The 22,504-nt window shown below is 40.3% G+C and overlaps 1 protein-coding gene across 1 annotated transcript in view; it reads right to left on the minus strand.

Annotated features, from left to right (window-relative positions):
* The window catches only part of KIAA0319 (KIAA0319 ortholog), a 99,146-nt gene that overhangs the window by 54,958 nt on the left and 21,684 nt on the right, over window positions 1-22,504 (minus strand). The gene's annotated exons all lie outside the window — the stretch shown is intronic.

A 22,504-nucleotide genomic window follows, 5' to 3' on the forward strand; every position in this document is an offset into this window, starting at 1 on the left:
GGGGTTTCGCCATGTTGGCCAGGCTGGTCTCGAACTCCCGGCCTCAAGTGATCTGCCCGTCTTGGCCTCTCAACGATTACAGGTGTGAGCCATCCTGCCCATCCTATATTTCATGAATTCTAACACATAAATATTTTCACATTTTACCATTTCTGATATCAGGATGTCCTACAATTGCAGATGGCCACGTGCCAGGCAGGAAGTGGATGGCATTGTTTATGCACGCACATCAGCTGTGCAGAACTGGAGTCAGAGGCTTGGAAGAACATCCCAAAGACAACTGAAGCACTCTCTTAAGAAATGCTGCATCCTGGCTGGGAGCTGTGGCTCACGCCTGTAATCCCAGCACTTTGGGAGGCCGAGGCGGGCGGATCACGAGGTCAGGAGATCGAGACCATCCTGGCTAACATGGTGAAACCCCGTCTCTACTAAAAATACAAAAAAATTAGCTGGGCATGGTGGCGGGCGCCTGTAGTCCCAGCTACTCTGGAGGCTGAGGCAGGAGAATGGCGTGAACCTGGGAGGTGGTGCTCGCAGTGAGCCGAGATCACTCCACTGCACTCCAGCCTGGGCGACAGAGCGAGACTCCATCTCAAAAAAAAACAAAAAAAAAAACGCTGCATCCCCCAAAGCTCATGATGGCATGCAGGTAATATGTGGAAAACCAACAGGTATCAATAACTGCATTGACAAGTTATTGGGCAGGAAGAAAATTTAGGAATACTTTCATGTGTCAGTTATATGTTCCTTTTTACATATGCACAAGAATGATTTGTGATAAAAATCTGTCTAAATAAGCACCCCCCTCAATCTCTTCCAATTTGTTTAAACATTCTAAGTGAGAAGAAAGTGATAAATCTTGGCTTAATTGACAGCATTCTTTTCCTTAGTGGTATTTAAAATAATCATGCATCTTATTAAATACAATCATTAGCATCTTACATTTCATTGAATTTAGTTAATATAAGCACTTTATTTTTGCCTGGTACTTTCTCAGTGTGATCTTCACAACAACCCAGACATATTATTATCTCTGCATTAGATGATAGAATTGAGGTTCAAAAAAGTGAACTGGTTTGCCCAAGGTAGAAGAACCAGTACAAGGCAGTTTGGACTTGGAGCTGCACTCCAAGTGCTTATTATTTCAAATACATAACAAAGGCTCCCAGGAGGAAACACACAAGTTCATGTTCAAAAAACCTAGATAAGGTTTCCTAATGTGGTGTCAGAATCCCGCTGTGAGTTGCCAGATGGTATGTTATGATAAACTAGATTTTAGTTCCAGTTCACACCAGTCTCTCCCACCCACCCCTTCATTCCTCCTCCCTCCACACAGAGGATGTGTGGATAAAACCTTATAGGAGGACAAGACTCTTCCTCACCCCTGTTTCCAGAAGCACTGCAGTACTTTTAGAAATGTGTAAGTGTTGTAGGGATGAAAAAGAGAGGGAAACACCCCGACAGATGTCTCCAGTCAGTTATTTAAGAACTCTGTGGCAGCCTAATGGGGGCAGGAAATAACCAGAAAGGACAAGGAGCCTGCAAACAAAATCAAACACGTAACATTCTCTTAAGATGGTGTCTGGAAGTTCTAGGCCTTGTTTTTGAGTTTAATTGAGAAACAACTCAAATCACGAGAGTGCCGCCCGTTGAACTCCACATAGGGGACTGCCATCGACCACACCGAGCACAGGTGCTGCCTAGCCTAACACCATCACTGGCCATGCTCTGGGTAGGTGAAAAGGGCCTTTAAGGTCCAGAGATGGGCTGAGTTAGACCAAGGGACAGGAAGAAACCAGAGTAAAAGTGAGCTAAGGTAAGGTCAGGAGGTGGGTGTAACACCTCTCTGTCAGTACAACCGACCTGAGGCCATCAGAACACCTGCTTTGATAAGGTAAAATGGAGAAAGAAAACAGTAAGCATTTCATAACATTCATGCCTAAAACCTTAGAGGAAGAATACCTGGTTCCGCAAAGTTTGCCACCAATAACTCCCTTTGCTTCCAGTGAGGAAAATATGTTAGAGATGGGAGGTGGAAGGAAAGACTGGCCATCTTCCATCTGCAGCCCCCTAACCAAAGGGCAAGAGAAGAGCAACTGGCCTCCCAGAAATGACATTTATTCAGCTGCCCAAGGTGCTGGGGCCCAGAATAGCAACACTGCTATCAGCCAGGGACCACTGGTCAAGAATCCCATGGATAAAGATTGGGCCTCCACCGTACCATATGGTACCTTCAGGCAAATTAAGAAAAGGCAGCTCTAAGAGAAGATACTGCTCTGAAGGAACACAGTTTGGCAAATGGACTATAAGCCAAATTCCTAATCCCATGCCCCTTTGGTGAATGCCTTTGGTTGTGCAAGGTACAACTTTCACAACCATATTGTACCTGGAAAGCAATTTATTGTCATTATCTCAGTGCAAACATTACAGGTGCTCAGCATAAAAAGCATTTCCTCTTCTCAGTACCTTATTTAAGGTTCTTTTTTGGGGGGTACATTAATGTAAGAAGACAATGCGTCTCCATTTCCTCAACATTAAAAGGCATATGGACTAGATGTTATCAAAAATTCCTTCAGTTCTAATAGCTTATAAGTGTTGCTTTTTTTTGTTTGTTTTTGTTTTTTATTTTGGGACAGAGTTTCGCTCTTGTCACCCAGGCTGGAGTGCAATGGTATGATCTTGGCTCACAGCAACCTCTTCCTCCCGGGTTCAAGCGATTCTCCTGCTTCAGTCTCCCAAGTAGCTAGGATTACAGGCGCCAACCACCATGCCTAGCTAATTTTTGTATTTTTAGTAGAGATGGGGTTTCACCATGTTGGCCAGGCTGGTCTCAATCTCCTGACCTCAGGTGATCCACCCGCCTTGGCCTCCCAAAGTGCTGGGATTATAGGCATGAGCCACCATGCCCGGCCAAGCGTTGCTGTTTAAATACATAGTTAGTACTTTATGGGTTAAATAATCCTTCATATATATTATCTTATTTGATCTACTTGTAGGAACTGTTTCTGAGTTAGGACTTCTCATTCCCATTTTACAGGAAAGGATGCTGCTGAGTTTCAGAGTCAGCCTTTATACTCAAGACCTCAAGCTTTCACTGTGGCACCCCCACCCTCTTTGATAGTTCTGTGAAGTTCATCCATTCCACTCTGGATTACTTAAGACTTTCCTTACTTATTATTCAGTCTCCGAATGACCCAGTTCTCTTGATGGACTCATGCTCTCTCCTGCTGCTTGCCTTTTGCCCACCTCACTGTAGTTTTCTGTCTTCATTAAAAGGGAAGAAAATATTTAAAGAATTTACATAGAAAGCCTGTCAAGCTCTTTAACAATTTTGATCAAAGGTAAAGTTTAATCGAGTGACAAAATAGAACTTTTAAAATAAGGCTTCACAAGTTCAAAATGTTATAAATAGTACAAACCCATATATCCTTCCATAAACTCTGCATGGATCAATTGTATACATGTAAAGATCTGAAAGGAAATGTCCCCCCATGGTGAAAACTGGTGAGAATAATACATGCTTTTTTTCTTTTCCTTTTTTGCTTCTTTTCTGATCTGTATTTTCTATTTTTTTCTAAACTGAACACATCTTACCTTTGTATTAATAAAATACACTTATAGATTTCATTTTTATAGAAGACAGATATTTTAACATGGTCATTCTGACACTGGTTTTTAAACAAAATTACTGAGAGATGTTGGAATGGATCTTTTTTTTTTTTTTTTTTTTTTTTGAGACAGAGTCTCACTCTATCACCAGGCTGAAGTGCAGTGGTGCAATCTCGGCTCACTGCAACCTCCGCCTCCCGGGTTCAAGTGATTCTCCTGCCTCAGCCTCCCGAGTAGCTGGGACTACAGGTGCCTGCCACCATGCCTGGCTAATTTTTGTACTTTTTAGTAGAGACAGGATTTTGCCATGTTGGCCAGGGTGGCCTCAAACTCCTGACCTCAAGTGATCTGCTCACCTTGGCCTCCCAAAGTGTTGGGATTATAGACGTGAGCTACTACACCTGGCTGGAATGGATATTTCTGACTCCTCATATTTCTGGCCGTATCCTGTTCCTCAATCTCATTCCTTCTGTAGGCTTCTGGTCATGCATGACCCCTAGGCCATCTGAGAAGCCTCACCCCAGCTGAATTCTTTCCCTTCTTTGGGTGACGGTGATGACATCACTGATTCAGAGATGGGGTAAGGCTCGGGACTGGTGTCAGAGAATGAATGAGATGTGGGAATGGGGTGAGCCCAGAGATGGGGCCAGAAATGGGCAAAGCACAGAAAGGTATTCAACAAGTACTGATGGATCACTTCCTGTGCCAGGACATGGACAAGGGAGGGATGAAGGTCTAGGATGCAGAGAATGAGGCTCAAGGATAAGATGAAGGTGACAGTGGCAAAGACTGCCTGTTCAGTAACATTCTCCATTTATTCCTTAGTAATAAAACTCACATAATTATCTGGGGCCCCAGAATACCCAGCTAACAGACTACATTTCCCAACCTCCCCTCACCCTTTGCAGCTTAGTGTGGTCACGTGATTATACACTGGTCAAAGAGACAGAAAAGGAACTATTGAATAAAACTTCTGAGGGAAGCTCTTTTTGTCCTCCTCATCTTTTCTTCTTCCTGCTGCCTAGAACAGAAAACAAGGTCTGCTGCCACAGCAGCCATCTAGGACTACACAGAGGCCTTGAGAAAGCAAGCCAGTGCTGGGAAGATGGAAGGAGCTGGGTCCTTGAAGACGTGGGACTGCCTACCAGCCCTGGACAGCCAACCTTTGAATTCTTGAGGAAAAAATAAACTTTTCTCTCATTTAAGCCACTGCTTATCTTGAACATTTGTTTCTAAGAAGCCAGGCCAGGTACGGTGGTTCACGCCTGTAATCCCAGCACTTTGGGAGGCCGAGGCAGGTGGATCACCTGAGGTCAGGAATTTGAGACCAGCCTGACCAACATGGTGAAACCCTATCTCTACTAAAAATACAAAAATTAGCTGGGAGTGGTGGCGCATGCCTATAATCCCAGCTACTTGAGAGGCTAAGGTGGGAGAATCACTTGAACCCGGGAGGTGGAGGTTGCAGTGAGCCGAGATTGTGCCATTGCACTCCAGCCTGGGCAACAAAAGCTAGACTCCATCTCAAAAAAAGAAAAGAAAGAAAGCCAGACCTAATTTTATCTGATAAGTGACACTATCTGTTTTTTTTTTTTTTTTTTTCCAGTTTATGGGTTATAAAATACTTTGGTTCAGGTAAGATCAAAGCAGACACCTACAGTGAGTAATGGCTGCTTTATGGACAATGCAAATACTATAAAGCCAAATGACAGTCTAATAATTTTTAAAGTGGCAGATAAACCCTTGTATTCTGGAATCACTTATATGGTAACTAACATATGTTTCCTTATAGAAGCAATTAATTTTTTAGGTGTATGTATATTTTCTCTTCAACTAAATTGTAAACTTCCTGAGGAAAGCGACGAATTTAAAACATAAGCTGATACATTTATACTTCTAGGTTTTACTTATTTCTCATCTACTAATATTAACAATTTTAGTTAAAAAATGAATGCTTAAGTATGCATTTTAAATAAAAATATGTTCCTTTAGTTAAAAACATTTTTTAAAATGACATGATTTCAAAATTGCTGCTCTCCATGCCAAATAACTTTGCAGTCCCCAACTGTGAACGAAGTAATTGGCAGCATACTAGAAAAAAGATGCTTAAATGCCAATTTAAGTCTCAAGAAGAAAACAATTTAAAAAATAAACAGAAGATTAAATTATATACACATCTCTTCAAATTCTAACAATTAACAACAACTAGGTAGAAGATGTAACAGAAGACTATAGCAATAAAAAATACAGAAAACATAATAGAGGACTATAGCAATAGCAACAGACAAAAAATAGAAGATCTAAGGCTGACTTTAACAAGGTATTTGCGTATCTATTTTAAGACAACTTTAAAACGCTACTAAGGAAAAAATAAATAATAAATAAATGAAATGCTACTGAGGAACACAAAAAAACCTTAAATGGATGGAGAAAAACCTTAAATAAATGGAGGAAAACATCAATAAATGTTCTTGGACAAATAGACTCAATATCATAAATATATCAGTGTTTCCTAAATTAATTAAAATGGTGCTGGCAGAATTTTTATTTGGGTGAATGAAAAACTAGAAAAAATGAATTTTAAAGTGCACATGGGAAAATTAACAAGAAAAAAGGCCAAAATTTTTTGAAAAATAAGATAATTGAGGGAAAACTGGTCCTACCATATAATGAAATATATTATTTTAAAAAATCATTAAAAGAGGATGGTACAGGTGCAAAAATGGATCACTGAATGGTACAGTTATTCAATAAATGGATCCAAATACTTCTAAGACCAAAAGACATGATTAAAAATGGCATGTCAGGCCGGGCGCGGTGGCTCACGCCTGTAATCCCAGCACTTTGGGAGGCCGAGGCGGGCGGATCACGAGGTCAGGAGATCGAGATCGAGACCATCCTGGCTAACACGGTGAAACCCCGTCTCTACTAAAAATACAAAAAAATTAGTCGGGCGTGGTGGCGGGCGCCTGTAGTCCCAGCTACTCGGGAGGCTGAGGCAGGAGAATGGCGTGAACCCGGGAGGCGGAGCTTGCAGTGAGCCGAGACTGCGCCACTGCACTCCAACCTGGGACAGAGCGAGACTCCGTCTCAAAAAAAAAAGAAAAAAAAAATGGCATGTCAAGTCAGTGGAGAATGCCAGGTGCAGTGGCTCACGCCTGTGAGCCAACCGCTCACACTTTGGGAGGCTGAGGCAGGTGGATTGCTTGAGCTCAGGAGTTAGAAACCAGCTTGGGCAATATTGCGAAACCCCGTCTCTACTAAAACTACAAAAATTAGCTGGGTGTGGTGACAGCCACCAATAATCCCAGCTACTCAGGAGGCCGAGGCACGAGAATTGCTTGAACTCGGGAGGTAGAGGGCGCAGTGAGCCGAGATTATGCCATTGCACTCCAGCCTGGGTGACAGAGCTGGGTGACTGAGCCAGACCCCGTCTCAAAAAAAAAAAAAAAAAAAAAAAGTCCGGGCGTGGTGGCTCACGCCTGTAATCCCAGCACTTTGGGAGCCCGAGGCAGGCAGATCACGAGGTCAGGAGATCGAGGCCATCCTGGCCAACATGATAAAACCCCATCTGTACTAAAAATACAAAAATTAGCCGGGCATGGTAGCACATGCCTGTAATCCCAGCTAATCGGGAGGCTGAGGCAGAAGAATTGCTTGAACCCAGGAGAGAAGGTTGCAGTGACCCAAGATCACACCACTGCACTCCAGCCTGGGCAACCAGAGCGAGATTCTGTCTCAAAAAAAAAAAAAAAAAAAAAAAAAAAAATTCAGTGGAGAAAAGGTAGGTTATTAAATAAATTGTATTGGAAAAACAGGTAGCAATTGAAAAAAATGCTAAGCTGTATCCCTGAACCAGATAAATTTCTTTATTTTTTTTTTTAGCTTTTACTTTTACAGGTGTTGAAATAAATTTCTAATGAAAAGCACAAGCCCTTAAAAGCACTACAAGAAACTATGAGACTGACTTTTGACAAGGGTTCCAGGACAATTCAATGGGGAAAGAATAGTATTTTCAACAAATGATGCCACAACAAACAGATATCAACATGCAAAAGAATAAAATTTTACCCCTACCACACAACATATACAAAAATCAACTCAAAATGGATCGAGACCCAAATATCAGAGCCAAAACTACAAAACTATTAGAAGAAAACATGGGTGTAAATCTTCATGAACTTTGATTATGCAATGGTTTCTGAAATGTGACACCAAAAGGACAAACGATGAAAGAAAAAATAGATAAAATAGACATCACCAAAATGAAAAACTTTAGTGCTTCTAAGGACACCATCAAGAAAGTGAAAAGACAGCCCACAGAATGGGATGAAATTTTTGCAAATCAAAAATCTAATTAGGGATTTGTATCTAAAATATACAAATAAGTATTATAAGTCAATAATAAAAAGACAAATCATTTTAAATATGAACAAGAACCTGAATAGACAGTTCTCCAAAAAAGATACATAAATTGCTAATAAGCTCATGAAAATATGCTCAATATCATTAGCAATCAGGGAAATGCAAGTCAGAGAGACAATGAGATACCAACTCATACCCACTAGCATGGCTATAATAAAAAAGACAATTAAAAACGTTGTCAAGCATGTGAGAAATTGGAATCCTCATACACTGTTGGTGTGAATGTAAAATTGTGCAGCCACTTAGAAAATAATTTGGTAGCTCTTCAAACAGTTAAACAGAGTTACTATATAACCCAGCAATTCTACTCCTATGTATATACCCAAGAGAAATGAAAACATATAGCCACAAAACAATGTGTACATGATAAGGGAGTTAGGCCTGGCAGCGTGGCTCACTCCTGTAATCCTAGCACTTTGGGAGGCTGAGCGGGGAGGATCACTTGAGCCCACGAGTTTGTGACAAGCCTGGGCAACATAGGCTGAGCCTATGGTTTTTTTGAGCCAACCCTGCCTCAAAAAAAAAAAAAAAAAATTGTACATGAATGTTCATAATAGCCAAAAAGTAGAAACAACCCAAACATTCATCAACTGAAAAACGGATAAAAATAATGTGGTATATCCATGTAAAGGCATATTAATAGGCAATATAAAGGAATGAAGTACTAATACATGCTAGAGCATGATAAACCTTGAAAATATACTAAAAATAAAAAATAAAAAAACCCAAAACATTATGCTAAGTGAAAGAAGCCAGAAGCCAGTCAGGAAGAACCACATATTATATGATTCCATTTATATGAAATATGCAGGGTCAACTCCACATAGACAAAAAGTAGATTAGTAGTTGTTCAGGGTTGGGAGATTGGAAGAAAATGGGGAGTAAATTATAAGATGTACAGAGTTTTTGCTTTTTTTTTTTTCCTTTTTTTTTTTTGAAGTAATGAAAACATTCTAGGCCAGGGGCAGTGGCTCACGCCACTTTGGGTAGCCAAGGTGGGCAGATCACCTGAGGTCAGGAGTTCAAGACCAGCCTGGCCAACATGCTGAAATCCTGTCTGTACTAAAAATACAAAAATTAGCCAGGCATGGTGGCGGGCGCCTGTAGTCCCAGCTACTCAGGAGGCTGAGGGATGAGAATCGCCTGAATCCGGGAGGTGGAGGTTGCAGTAAGCTGAGATCGTGCCACTGCACTCTAGCCCGGGCGACAGAGAAAGATTCTGTCTCAAAAAAAAAAAGAAAAAAAAGAAAAGAAAAGAAAAGAAAAATATGACTAAATTGTATCCACTAATAAAATATATGGATTTCTTAAATGTTCATGGAAAATCACCATAAGCACAGTAAAAGTGTCAACAACAAATTGGGAAAATATTTGCAACTCACATTGCAGACAAAGGATAATTTCCCTAATACATAAGAGCACTTTCAAATTAATAAAAATTCAATAGAAAAAGTCTATCAACAGACAGAACATAGAAAAGAAGATATAAGCGTATTTGAAATACATTAAAAGATGTTCAGGCCCGGGGGCACAGTTGCTCACCCCTGTAATCCCAGCACTTTGGGAGGCTGAGGCAGGTGGATCACTTGAGCCTAGCATTTCAAGACCAGCCTGGACAACATAGGGAGACCCTATCCCTTAAAAAAAAATAATTAGTGTGGCATAGTGATATGCACCTGTAGTCCCAGCTACTCGGAAGGCTGAGGCAAGAGGATCACTTGAGCCCAGGAAGCAGAGGTTGCAGAAAGCTGAGATCACACTGCACTTCAGCCTGGGTGATAGAATGAGACTCTGTTTCAAAAAAAAGGAGAAGAAAAAAAAGATGCTCAAATTTACTCGCAAAAAGAAAAATGCAAATTAAAACAGTGAGATGCCATTTTTTACCTAAGAGATTGTCACATATGGAAAAAGTCTGGGCCAGGCATGGTGGCTCACACCTGTCATCCCAATACTTTCAGAGGCCCAGGCGGGAGGATCACTTGAGTCCAGGAGTTCGAGGCAGGCCTGGAAAACACAGCAAGACCTCATCTCCACAAAAAATAAAAGAATTAGCTAAGCATAGTGGCACCACCTGTAATGCCAGCTACTCGGGAGGCTGAGGTAAGAGACTCACTTGAGCCTGGGAGGTCAAGGCTGCAGTGTGCCCAGATTGTGCCACTGCACTCCAGCCTGGGTGACAGAGTAAGACCCTGTCTACAAAATAAAGAAAAAGAAAAGATGGAAAAAAGAAAGAAAAATTAGAAACAACCAAATGTTTGTCAGCAGAAAACCAATTAAATAAACTACGGTCTGGTCATAAAATGAAATACTTTGCATTAGTAAAGAAGCTCTTCATGTACTGTTATATACCAACATCTTTTGTTAAGTGAAGAAAGAAAGTGCAGAATGGTATATACAGTACTCACCTCTTGTGGGAAAGGGAATGGGGTGGGAAAAATATAAATATAAATTTGCTAGAAAATGTATAAAATATCTCTGGAAGAATTCACAAAAAATTTTTAACATCTGTGCTGATGAGGGGAAAGAGGGCTCAGGGAGAATTTTGTTGTTTTGTTGTTTTTGAGACAGAGTCTCACTCTGTCGCCCAGGCTGGAGTGCAGTGGCATGATCTCCGCTCACTGCAAGCTCCGCCTCCCGGGTTCACGCCATTCTCCTGCCTCAGCCTCCCAAGTAGCTGGGACTACAGGCGCCCACCACCACGCCTGGCTAATTTTTTGTATTTTTAGTAGAGACGGGGTTTCACCGTGTTAGCCAGGATGGTCTCGATCTCCTGACCTCGTGATCCGCCCGCCTCGGCTGAGAATTTTTTTTAAAAACAAAACGCCTTTTGTACTATGTGAATTATGTGAATGTTTTTAATATTTAAAAAAATAAATTTAACATTCCTGCCTTTACTTTTGGTCGCTGAGAGCTTACCTCTACTCGGCATTAAGAGCTTCGAGTGAGTAACACCAGAGAGCAGTAAGAAAAGACCTGCGTTAAATGCAGGAAGGGAATCTGCACATAACACAGAGAGGGGTGGAGGATGAGCAAGGTGGGCAGACTTAGCAAATGAAAATACAGTGCAGGATTCCCAGGTAATAACTGAATTTCAGGTGAATAATATTTTTTTTTATTCTGCAATATTTGGGACATTATTATAGTGTTTTGTCCGGCCACTCTAACTGTGAGAAAATGCCCATGTGCCCTGGGCAGCCCATTTAGAACTACAGCTCATGTATTTCTCTCCCCAGAAGATCTACAAACACAACACTATGAAGAGAAAGAGCTGACATTTACACTTCACTCCTAGAAGCAACAGCTCAACCCAGATTTCAGTACATATCCTGAATCCCCACTGATTTCTGAAATCACTTAATGTAAGCACAAACAACTGGTTAACAAGAGAAAGAACACAAGGAGGAACAGATAGATCATCTGAGGGAAAGAAAGAAACAAAATGAGGGAAAGACCTAGAAAACAAACCACTGAACAAAAGGAATGGATTTTAATTTTAATTTTCAATTTTTTTGCATTGAGCAACCTTTATTTCAAAGAGACGGAACTACCATGCTGCTCTGAGACAAATTATTTTTCAGAGCCAGCTAACAGCTTTCATCTCAGCTGGGGCTGAGTGTATGAAAAAAAATCCTATATGTGACAGCCAGGATTCAACATAGCCAGAATCTGATATTTATTTCTTAACTGCCTTGTTTTTTTGGTAAGGCTTGCCCAGAACTATCCTGTGGATAATAGGAGGAAATATATTATTCATAGATTTCTCTTTCCATTTCACCACAGTTGAGTTTGCTTTTGATTTCAGAAAAGTAGCTGTGACCAATAAACGCAGGTCAACTAAGAACAACCCCAAGATACCCCGTGGCAGGTTTCCTAAGACTGTGATGAACGGCGAGCATGTTTCACAGATTGATTCAAATGTTGGAAGGAGCCAGCCTTACCAATTCCTGACATATGCCAGGACAGACGCCTTGGGAGAGGAAGCAAATGCTCCCAACTGTGTCTCCATGCCCTTCACTTCTCCTCCTGGGCTTCTTTCTATCACCTCCCAGTTGCCCAGTGCTCTCTCCCATACCCTGGAAATATGCAGCTCAAAAGCCAGTTATCTATGCAGCCTTCCTCAGCTTCTCAAACACAGCCTCCAAGCTGAGGTCATTGCTCCCTCCTCTAGACAAGTCCCAAGGCTAGATTATCACCACAAGTGCAACTATGTATAAAAATTGTAATTGACATTTGTAAAAACTACCATTCATTCCATAATGTTCCTGGCATTTTACATCCATTAGTTTTAATCCTTCGGGGGAAAAAAAATACAATTACATATTACTGTCCCCATTTTATAGATGATGAAACTGAAGCTCAGAAAGGCTAAGGTATCCAAGAATTAGACCCAATCTGGGTATGTCTGACATCATAGAATATGTTCTTTCCCTATGCTATGCTGCATATGTGTCTCTCTCCTTCACTTAAAAAAAAATCAATTGGGTTTTCTTCTAATTTACAAAAGCAATAAATATTTATTATAGAGAATCCAAGCAGTTAGGTGTAGCAGAGTGAATGACATTGTTTTACCAGCCAGACCCTCGCTGTCATTATCCTCTCTGCCAAGTGACCTCACTATGTCATCATCACTCAGCATCTCGTCGCCTGGTTCCCATACATCCCATTGTAAGCCACAGGGCAGGGGCTCTGTCTGGTTGCAACTATATCCCCAGGAACTATAGGAGGGGTTGGTACATAGTAAGAGCTCAAATTTATTCAATAAATGTATGAATGAATAAATGATTGATAAATCTCCTGAATAATTAAAAGTGAACTGTAATATATAGTATTTAGAGTTAATTGTAATGAATTTTTAAACAATTACATTAATTTACATTATACAGCTTTTTTACTTTGGTCTTTACTTATTTGCATCCATTTGAAGTTACAAATGTACATTATAGCATTATGAATAATAATAAAAGACTGGAAACAACCTAAATGTCAATTGACAGGAGACTGGTTTAACAAATTGTGATATAGCCAGGTAATGAAATTCTATGCAGCTCTATATACACATTGGTATTATTGAAATCTCAAGATATTAAGTAAAAAATGCAAGGAAAGTCAGTGACTATAGTAAGCTACCTTGAAAGGAGGATATTTATTTCTGTATAACCTATTTGCTTGTATGTGCAAAAAAAAATACAGAAGAATATAAAACAAACTAAGAGAAGTGATTATGTGTGGAGGGGAAGAAAAGGGAGATTAGTCAGGTGAGACACAAGGGTGGGAAGGAGACCTCCCACAGAGTATGTTTTTATATGTTTTTACTCTAGATAATGTGATATGCCCTATAAATATTTTAAGTTAATCACATTTAAAAGCAAACAGTGTTACAAAACAGCAGTTCCATGCCTATTCTCTCCAGCTCCAAGACCTACTCTGAAGATATAACCACCTTTAACACTTACAGCTCTTCTGTTACTTGCCTCCACCTTTTAAAAAATAATTTATATTGCTATTTCTTGAACTTTCCATTTCAAACATTCTCTTTTGCATCTTACTATGAAAGATGAAGACTTAGTCACCTCCCGCCATGCTGCACACAGACACATACACACATCATCCCTTCTCTACTTCTCTCTCACAGTTCTATTATGGTTTAATTCCATCCATAGTCAGTATATCAAAGAGGGAGTCCCTCTTAAGAAAAAATATTATCAGAAATATGAGTTTCTCTGGTAAGCAAGATGAACATCTATCTTTTAAACAAGGCAGTGCTTTCTAGAACTGAAAGTCCAATAAGACAATTGTCAAAGTGAATAATTTTTCCAGACCCTTCCACAGAAGACATTGTTTGTTAGGTATTAAAGACTCTGTTGTATGTTGTTTTAATACTCCTTGGAAATATTGCTTAAATACAAGGCTTTACAAAAATTACTGGTATGAAAATTGAGGATATTTTTAAAACCCAATTAATAATGTAAAACATCCAGTATGATCCGCTTGAGGTATCCTTAAAAATTCATATATTCAAATACCATACAAGTCTAATTTATCTTGATGTTCTTAAGATGAGTAATTTACTTAAGTTTCTTACTGCAGTATGATTTTTAATAAGGTTATTATATATTTTTTTGAGACGGAGTCTCGCTCTGTCGCCAGGCTGGAGTGCAGTGGCGCCATCTCAGCTCACTGAAATCTCCGCCTCCCGGGTTCAAGCAATTCTCCTGCCTCAGCCTCCCAAGTGGCTGGGACCACGCACACCACCACACCCAGCTAATTTTTGTATTTTTAGTAGAGACGGGGTTTCACCATGTTGGCCAGGATGGTCTCGATCTCTTGACCTCGTGATCTGCCCACCTCGGTCTCCCAAAGTGCTGGGATTACAGTCGTGAGCCACCGCGCTCGGCCTGGTTATTGTTTACAGCTTATTTTCTAAAAACCCATACGAATGCAGGATAGATTTTTAAAACAACTTTTATTTTCTACAGGGTTTACTTTATTATAACTATGTCAATATTCTCACTAATGAACCACATATCTATCCTTCTCTTAAAAACTTTTGTCTTACCTCTAGTTAATAAATTTCTCATTTGGTTGCTTTCTTAGTTTTCTATATATCTATCACTATTCTTTTCCAAATATAACAATAAAACTGTAAAATGTTTCTCAGTAAGTCAAACTCATTGCTCATATTATAAAGAAATAATGATGTTGAATTAAATTAATAATAAAATGCTGAATTCAAAAAGGACTTTAAAAATTGGGGGATGTTAAAGGGATGATCAAGTAAAGATATTTAAGCAAATTTAAAAACCTTATTACCAATATTTCATTTAAAAGTTGATATTTAATATCATAAAAGTAGGAAGGATATAATCTCATAATAAGGAACAACCATTTACACTTAATAAATGTAGTCATAATAACTAAAAAAAATACTACTAATAATAAAATGGAACCCAAATGTCCAATATTAGGATATGATTAAACATTATTGGATATCCCTACAATGAATTGCAATGAAGGCATTTAAATGATCTAGTAGCAGAGCACTTAATGGTATGATACAATGTCTATGATACAGTATTATATGAAAAATACAGCTTATAAACAGAAAACACAGTATTATCCATGAGTGGAAAAAGTCTGGATTTCTATATCTAGTAAAACAGGAATGTGGCAAAATCTTGAGATTGCTGGGGAAAATATAATAAATATGCTTTTAAATACCTAGCTGTACTCATAAGAGAATAAAAGATATCCCCAAAGGCCCAAAACAAAGAGGGAGCTAGAAAGCAGAGCAGAAAGCTGATGGCGAAGCTGAAGCTGCCAGATACAGCACTGATTTATACAACAGAGAGACGTGAGTTTCATGGATGCACAGAGGACAGAGTCAGAGCCTTGAGCTCACTCAAGGTGGGGAGTAGGAGCAAAAGTGCCTCATAAAGCCAGGAACCCTAAAGAAGTAGAACCTTGGTGGGGCATGGTGGCTCATGCCTGTAATCCCCGCACTTTGGGAGGCTGAGGCGGGTGGATCACCTGAGGTCAGGAGTTCGAGACCAGCCTGGCCAACCTGCTGAAATGCTGTCTCTACTAAAAATACAAAAATTAGCCAGATGTGGTGGCACATACCTATAATCTCAGCTAGTTGGGTGGCTGAGGCAGGAGAATCTCTTGAACCCAGGAGGCGGAGGCTGCAGTGAGCCAAGATCGCGCCATTGCATTCCAGCCTGGGCGACGGAGTGAGACTCTGTATCAAAGGAAAATGAAAATAAAAATAATAAAAATAAATAAAAGAAATATAACCTCGTTCATGAAGGGTAGACCAGAAAAAAAAATTTGGCCACTGGGCTCTGTATGCAGATAAACTTCTCCTTCAAGAATTGGCAACCACAGGTTTGCTTAACATAAGTTTGGGCTTGGCTTTTCATTACTAGTTTGGCTTAATAAACCCCAGGGGGAGAAATTAACTTAAAGTTGTCCTGAGTTGTCAGTGCCACTGGTACTTGGCAGAGGCAATTATAAATTCCTTCTGGAAGAACTTTTCTCAACCCCAGAGAGAACCTAGACAAACCAGAATTTACAATCCAAAATTACAGGCCAAGTAGAATGACTCACAGCTATAACCCCAACACTTTGTGAGGCCAAGGGAAGAGGATTGCTTGAGCCCAGGAGTTTGAGATCAGCCTAGGCAACATAGTGAGATGTCATCTCTACTAAAACTTAAAAAAAAAAATGGGGGTGTGCACCTGTAGTCCCTGCTACTCAGGAGGCTGAGGTGGGAGAGTTGCTTGAGTTGAGGCTGCAGTGAGCCATGATCACACCACTGCACTCCAGCCTGGGCAACAGAGCAAGACCCTGTCTCAAAAGAACAAAACACCCCCAAACAACAACAACAATAAAAACACACAAAAAGTACAAAACACACAGGCAACACAAAGAAAAGCAACAGAAAAGAAAGACAAGAGTATTAGGTCCCAAAGATTTCAGATAATGGAATTCTGGCATATAAATATAAAATGAGATGCTTAAAATGTTTAAAAAAAAAAAAGTAGTAGTAGCAAGGTACAAGACTAAAGAAAAAAAAAAAGATCCTGGCAGATTTGAAAAATAACCAACCACAACTTCTAAAAACAAAAAGATTTTTACTATTAAAAGCTCAATGGATGGGCTAAATAGCAGATTAGACACTGCTGAAGAGAGAATTTGTGAACTTAGAAGGTCACATTTAGGCAAAGACTTAGAAGAGATGAGGGAGTGAACCATGTGGACAGCTGAGAGGACAGAGTTCCCAGGCAGAGGGAAAAAGAAACACAAAGGCTTGAGGGGTGGAATGTGCCCGTGTATTGCAGGAACAGCAAGAAGGTCAGCATCGCTAGAAAATGGAAAGCACTAGAAGGTCAGGGTGGGGGACAATGGGAGGCTATATTATAGGTTAGTATGAAGGATCTTTGGCTTTCACCATGAGACTGGAAATGTTTCAGGATTAGCTCCCTCGAGCTTCTGCGTTGAAAAGAGAGTATAGCAGTCAAAGGCAGAAATGGAGAGACAAGTTAGCAGCTCGGCAATAATCCAGGTGAGAGGACGGTGTCTTGCACCAAGGTGGTTGCAGCGAAGACCCTGAGGAGTCAGAGCCTTGATGTATTTTAAGGTAGAGCATATAGGATTTGCTGATGGATAAGATGTAAGGTGTGACACAAAAACAAGAGTCCTAGATGACTCCGAGCAACTGGAAGAATGGGGTTGTCATTCTCCAAATGCAAGAGGTATCTAAGTGGAGCTGCTGAATAGGCCACAGGATAAACACATCCAGGGTTCATGGGAGAGAGGGCTGGAGACATAAACTGGGAGGCATCATTGTGTAGCTGGTATTCAAAGCCACAAGACTGGTTAACACCACCAAGAGAGTGAGTGACAATGGAAAAGGAATGTTCATGCTTGAGGGATGAACTTCAGTAGAAAGAGTGAAAATGCACGAGGGGGGAAATGGCCTATTTTCAAAATATTCCATGAATATGTCTCACCTAGTCACATGCATCTGCAGAGAGACCTTAAGGTGCAAGGGGGAGAAACTTAAAATAAAACAGTTCCTTCTGATCTTGAGAGTGCCATATTCTGCTGCAGCAGGGGTGCAAATCACACTATAGCAACTCCCTGGCTGCTTCAGCCACAGCAAACCAAATATAGCTCCAGCATGACTAAAAAGTGCCGACCATCTGAAGTGACAACCACATGGATCCCATTCACTGTTCATTCTAACACTGCTGGATTAATTGGCCTAAAATCCTGTTTTGTGTTTCCTTGGTCAATAATATGCTACTGAAAATAAGTTAGCAATTTATTTTCCATATATTTTGCCAATATTGGTCGGGAGTCATGGAGTCAAGCTTCCTGAACTTGATATTCAGACATGGAAAAAGTATGCAAAACTGCTTCACAAATTTTTTTAAAAATCATTTTTGTCACCTGGACTGTGGCACTCCAGAGCTTGGTTTTAATCTTAGCTAAGAAGATCCCAAACATGAGGCCTCTTCAATTTTTATATATAAAAAAAGGAAATGCTGACTATCCATAATTGTGTTTTTGTTTTTTGAGACGGAGTCTCACTCTGTCGCCCAGGCTGAAGTGCAGTGGCATGATCTCAGCTCACGGCAACCTCCACCTCCTGGATTCATGCAATTCTCCTGCCTCAGCCTCCCAACTAGCTGAGATTAAAGATATACACCACCATGCCCGGCTAATTTTTGTATTTTCAGTAGAGACGGGGTTTCACCATGTTGGCCGGGCTGGTCTTGAACTCCTGACCTCAGGTGATTTGCCTGCCCCGGCCTCCCAAAATGCTGGGATTACAGGCATGAGCCACTGCTCCCGGCCCCATACTTGTGTTTTTGCTTTTTTTCTATCTTCAATCTTTCCCTAAAGACAACTGTATTAGTCTGCTCAAGCTTCCATTAAAAAAAAGTACTATAGAGTGGGTGGCTTAAATAACAGAATTTATTTTCTCAAAGCTCTGGAGACTGGAAGTCCCAGATCAAGGTCCGACAAGGTCAGTTTCTGGTGAGGGCAGCCACAGAGGGGGAGACTCTGGCATTTCTTCTAAGAAGTACGCTAACTCTATTGGATCAAGGCCCCAACCTTATGACCTCATTTAAATTTAATTACCTCCAATAAAGGCTTTACCTCCAAATATAGTCACAGGGGTTAGAGCTTCAACATATGAATTTTGGGGGACACAAACATTCATTCTATAATACCACATATCTGTATGCCTAGGAATGCAGCTGACTTCCTACTGCCAATTCAAAATGAGAAACAGAAACTATGTGGTATCAGCCAGGGTGGGCAAAGAAAACTGAGAAGCATACAGTTACACCTACTTTCCTTTTTGGGAGTCCCTGTCACATCCTCCTCATCCTCCCATCATCTCCATGCCATTATGTTTCCACAAACCCAAGCTTCCAAATGAAGATGTTGGCTGATATTACTTATTTAAGCCTTAAGGTCTTATTCTTTCTTGGGACGTTAGCATTTTCATATGGAGATTCCCGAAGACAAAAAGGTTTTTCAGGTGCCTTTGACAGATGACGGTATGGGAGATATTTGGGAGATGGGTGACTATCTTATGGTTCTCTACTCATAGTTCCTTAACACACTTACTCTATTATTGAAGCTTGAGAGAAGCAGGGTGTTGTAGCAACAGACCAAGCCCCCAAGTGTTCATTAAAAAGAGAATTGAGCTCTCTAAAGAGGCAGATCATGGACACAACAACCACCATTATTCCAGGGGACATCCAGAGACACAGCCCACACAAAAAATATATTCATATTAATCTATCTGGGAGGAAATTGGCATCATTAAGAAAATCTTGGAAAGCTCAAAATAAAAAAGCTTTCCAGTTCAATATGGCAGATAGATGTACATCCAGCTCTCCTCTTTCCTGTGCATGGTCTTACTGGGGGGAAAAACTGTGAGGGGAGGCAAACAGGACATAAGAACAGACAAAAGAAAATAAACCATAACAACACTGGAAAATAAGAATGGACATCGTTAATAGACCAATCATTTCAAAGAATTCCTGGAAGATAGAAAGCAGATGGCATGGCACTGACTGGAAAGGAAGAGAGAAAACTCATTTCCTAGAAAAAGGAAGAACGGCACTTTTGGTGACAGCACTGGAGAAGCTCCAAGCCCTGAGCCAATGGATGTAAAGAGACAGAACTGGCCAAGACACAATCGTTGGGGTGATCACCAAACGAAAAACAGATCTCAAGCTAAAGCCAGAGAACTGCTCTCTCAAGAGACGGAGATCTACCTCCATGGGGCCCTGGTGGCAGCGCTGGGCCTGGGAGAAAAGGAGAGTTAACAGAGTCTGCGGACACACATCTCTGCCCTGGAATGAAATCTACTTTATTCCAAAGCACCACACCTCTAGGGCAGAGCTCTCCTTCCAGTGGCTGCCTGGGGAGTGCTCACCCATTCAAACCAGAGGGAAACCTGACCAGACACCTCCCACCCATGCACTCAGATGCCACAGCAAGCCTCACATGAATCAATGAGTGGACAGCTACGTGAGAAAGCAGCCAAGTATCCTGATCAGTGGAGCCCCTCACAGATCAAAAGGAATAGGCAACCAAGGACTGCTAGACATTTGAGAAATTAAAAAAAAAAAAAAACATGAAAGAGAAAGGCTATAATAAACAAATAGAAGATTAAAGTAACAAAGAAAAACATTAAACCACAATTAATATCAATAATTAAAATAGTAATTAATATCTTTGGAAAAATTTGAAAGGATATTGCCTCCATAAAACAAAAATAGGCTGCTACAAATGAGGGGGAAAAATCAGAGAACAAGAAAAATTATTGGAAATTCAAAATAGGATTGTTAAAATTAAAACCTCAATGAACAAGTGGAGTAATTGTTGATAATGCTAGCAGCTAATATACATTAAGTACCTCCTACGTGTTAGGCCCAGGCTCTGTTCTTCACATTTTAAACATCCTAACATACCTAATAATCAAACTAACCCAGTGAGGCAGGTACTATTATTCTCCCCATCTCACAGGTGAGGAAACAGTTAAAGAGATTAATGGCTGGGCGCAGTGGTTCACACCTGTAATTTTAGCACTCTGGGAGGCCGAGGCGAAAGGATCACTTGAGATCAGGAGTTCGAGACCAGCCTGGCCAACGAATCCCTGTCTCTACTAAAAATACAAAAATTAGCTGGACATGGTGGCAGATGCCTGTAATCCCAGCTACTCGGGAGGCTGAGGCAGAAAAATTGCTTGAACCCGGAAGGTGGAGGTTGCAGTGAACAGAGATTGTGCCACTGCACTCCAGCCTGGGCAACAGAGTGAGGCTCCGTCTCATTAAAAAAAAAAAAAGAGAGAGAGAGAGAGAGATTAAGTCATTTGCTCAGACAGCTAAAAATTAGCTGAGTCAGAATTCGAAGTCAAGCTATCTGGCTCCAGAACACCTGTTCTACGTGGCTGAAGGCAAGTTACAGATCTGAAAGGCAGATGTGAGGACATTCCCCTAGTGTGCACATGAACACAAACACACACATACACACACACACACAAAGACGAAGGAAAAGAAAATATGGGGCAATGTTAGAAGGCATAGGGGAGAGTCCAGAATTTTTACCGTCTAGCTAAGAGGCATTATAGGAAGAAAGAACAGAAACAATAGAGGGGAAGAAGTGAAGAAACAATAGAACAAAATTTCCTTTAAATGAAGAAAATCAGTCTTCAAATTAAAAGGGCCTACATAGTACAAGCAGGCAAGCAGGATATGTGGCCTAGACATCTTGATAAAAGTTAAGAACTCCAAAAGTTCTTAAGGACATACCCTAAAATCTTCCAAAGAGAAAAAAAAAATAGGTTACCTTCAAAAGAACCAGAATCACACAGCAGTATCATATTTCTCATAGGCAATAGTGGAACAATGAGGGCAATGGAGGAATTCAAAATTCTAAGGGGGATGAAGAGGATTGGTGAATGGGTACAAAATACAGTTAGAAGGAATAAGTTCTAGTGTTTGATAGCAAAGTAGGGTGACTACAGTTAACAATAATTTACTGTGTATTTAAAAATAGCTAAAAGATCTGGAATGTTCCCAACATAAAGAAATGATAAATATTTGAGGTGAGAGGTGATGGATATCCCAGTTATCCAAATTGATCATTATACATTGTATGCTTGTATCAAAACATCACATGTACCCCATAAATGTGCACAATGATTATATATCCACAAAATATCCATAAAAATTAAAAATAAAAACTTTAATGTATAAAATATAATACATCTTTAAATTCTAAAGAAAAATAATTTTGAATTTCTTTGTTTCTTTTTTTTTTTTTTTTTTAGACAAGGTCTCACTCTATCACCCAGGCTGGAGTGCAGTGGTGAAATCTTGGCTCACTGCAGCCTCCGCCTCCTGGGTTCAAGCAATCCTTCCACCTCAGCCTCCTGAGTAACTGGGACAACAGGTGTACACCACCACACCTAGCTAATTTTTGGGGTTTTTTTTTTTGTAGAGACAGGGTTTCATCATGTTGCCCAGGCTGGTCTAGAACTTCTGGGCCCAAATGACCATCTACCTTGGCCTCCCAAAGTTTGGGATTACAGTTGTGAGCCGCCATGCCAGGCCTTGAATTTCTTTATTGCACAAACTATCTTCAAAGATGTAAACAAAATCAACATATTTTTGAACATTTGAAAACTCAGAATATTATCACCTGCATACAAACAAAAAATTTTTTTGGAGGAGGTATTCCAGCAAAATGAAAAGTGAATCCAAGAAAGAATGATGAAATACATGATATATAAGAAACAATAGCAGCTAGGTGTAATGCAGAAGAAGGAAAACATTGAGGAAAAAATAGAAAATGATCTATTAGAAGATAATTGGAAGAACCTTGTGCTAGGACCTTGACACTCAGAATTCATCTGCGCAGCTTCATATAGCCCCTACCC

The sequence above is a fragment of the Pongo pygmaeus genome, chromosome 5, assembly GCF_028885625.2.
Source record: "Pongo pygmaeus isolate AG05252 chromosome 5, NHGRI_mPonPyg2-v2.0_pri, whole genome shotgun sequence".
Classification (NCBI taxonomy): domain Eukaryota; kingdom Metazoa; phylum Chordata; class Mammalia; order Primates; family Hominidae; genus Pongo; species Pongo pygmaeus.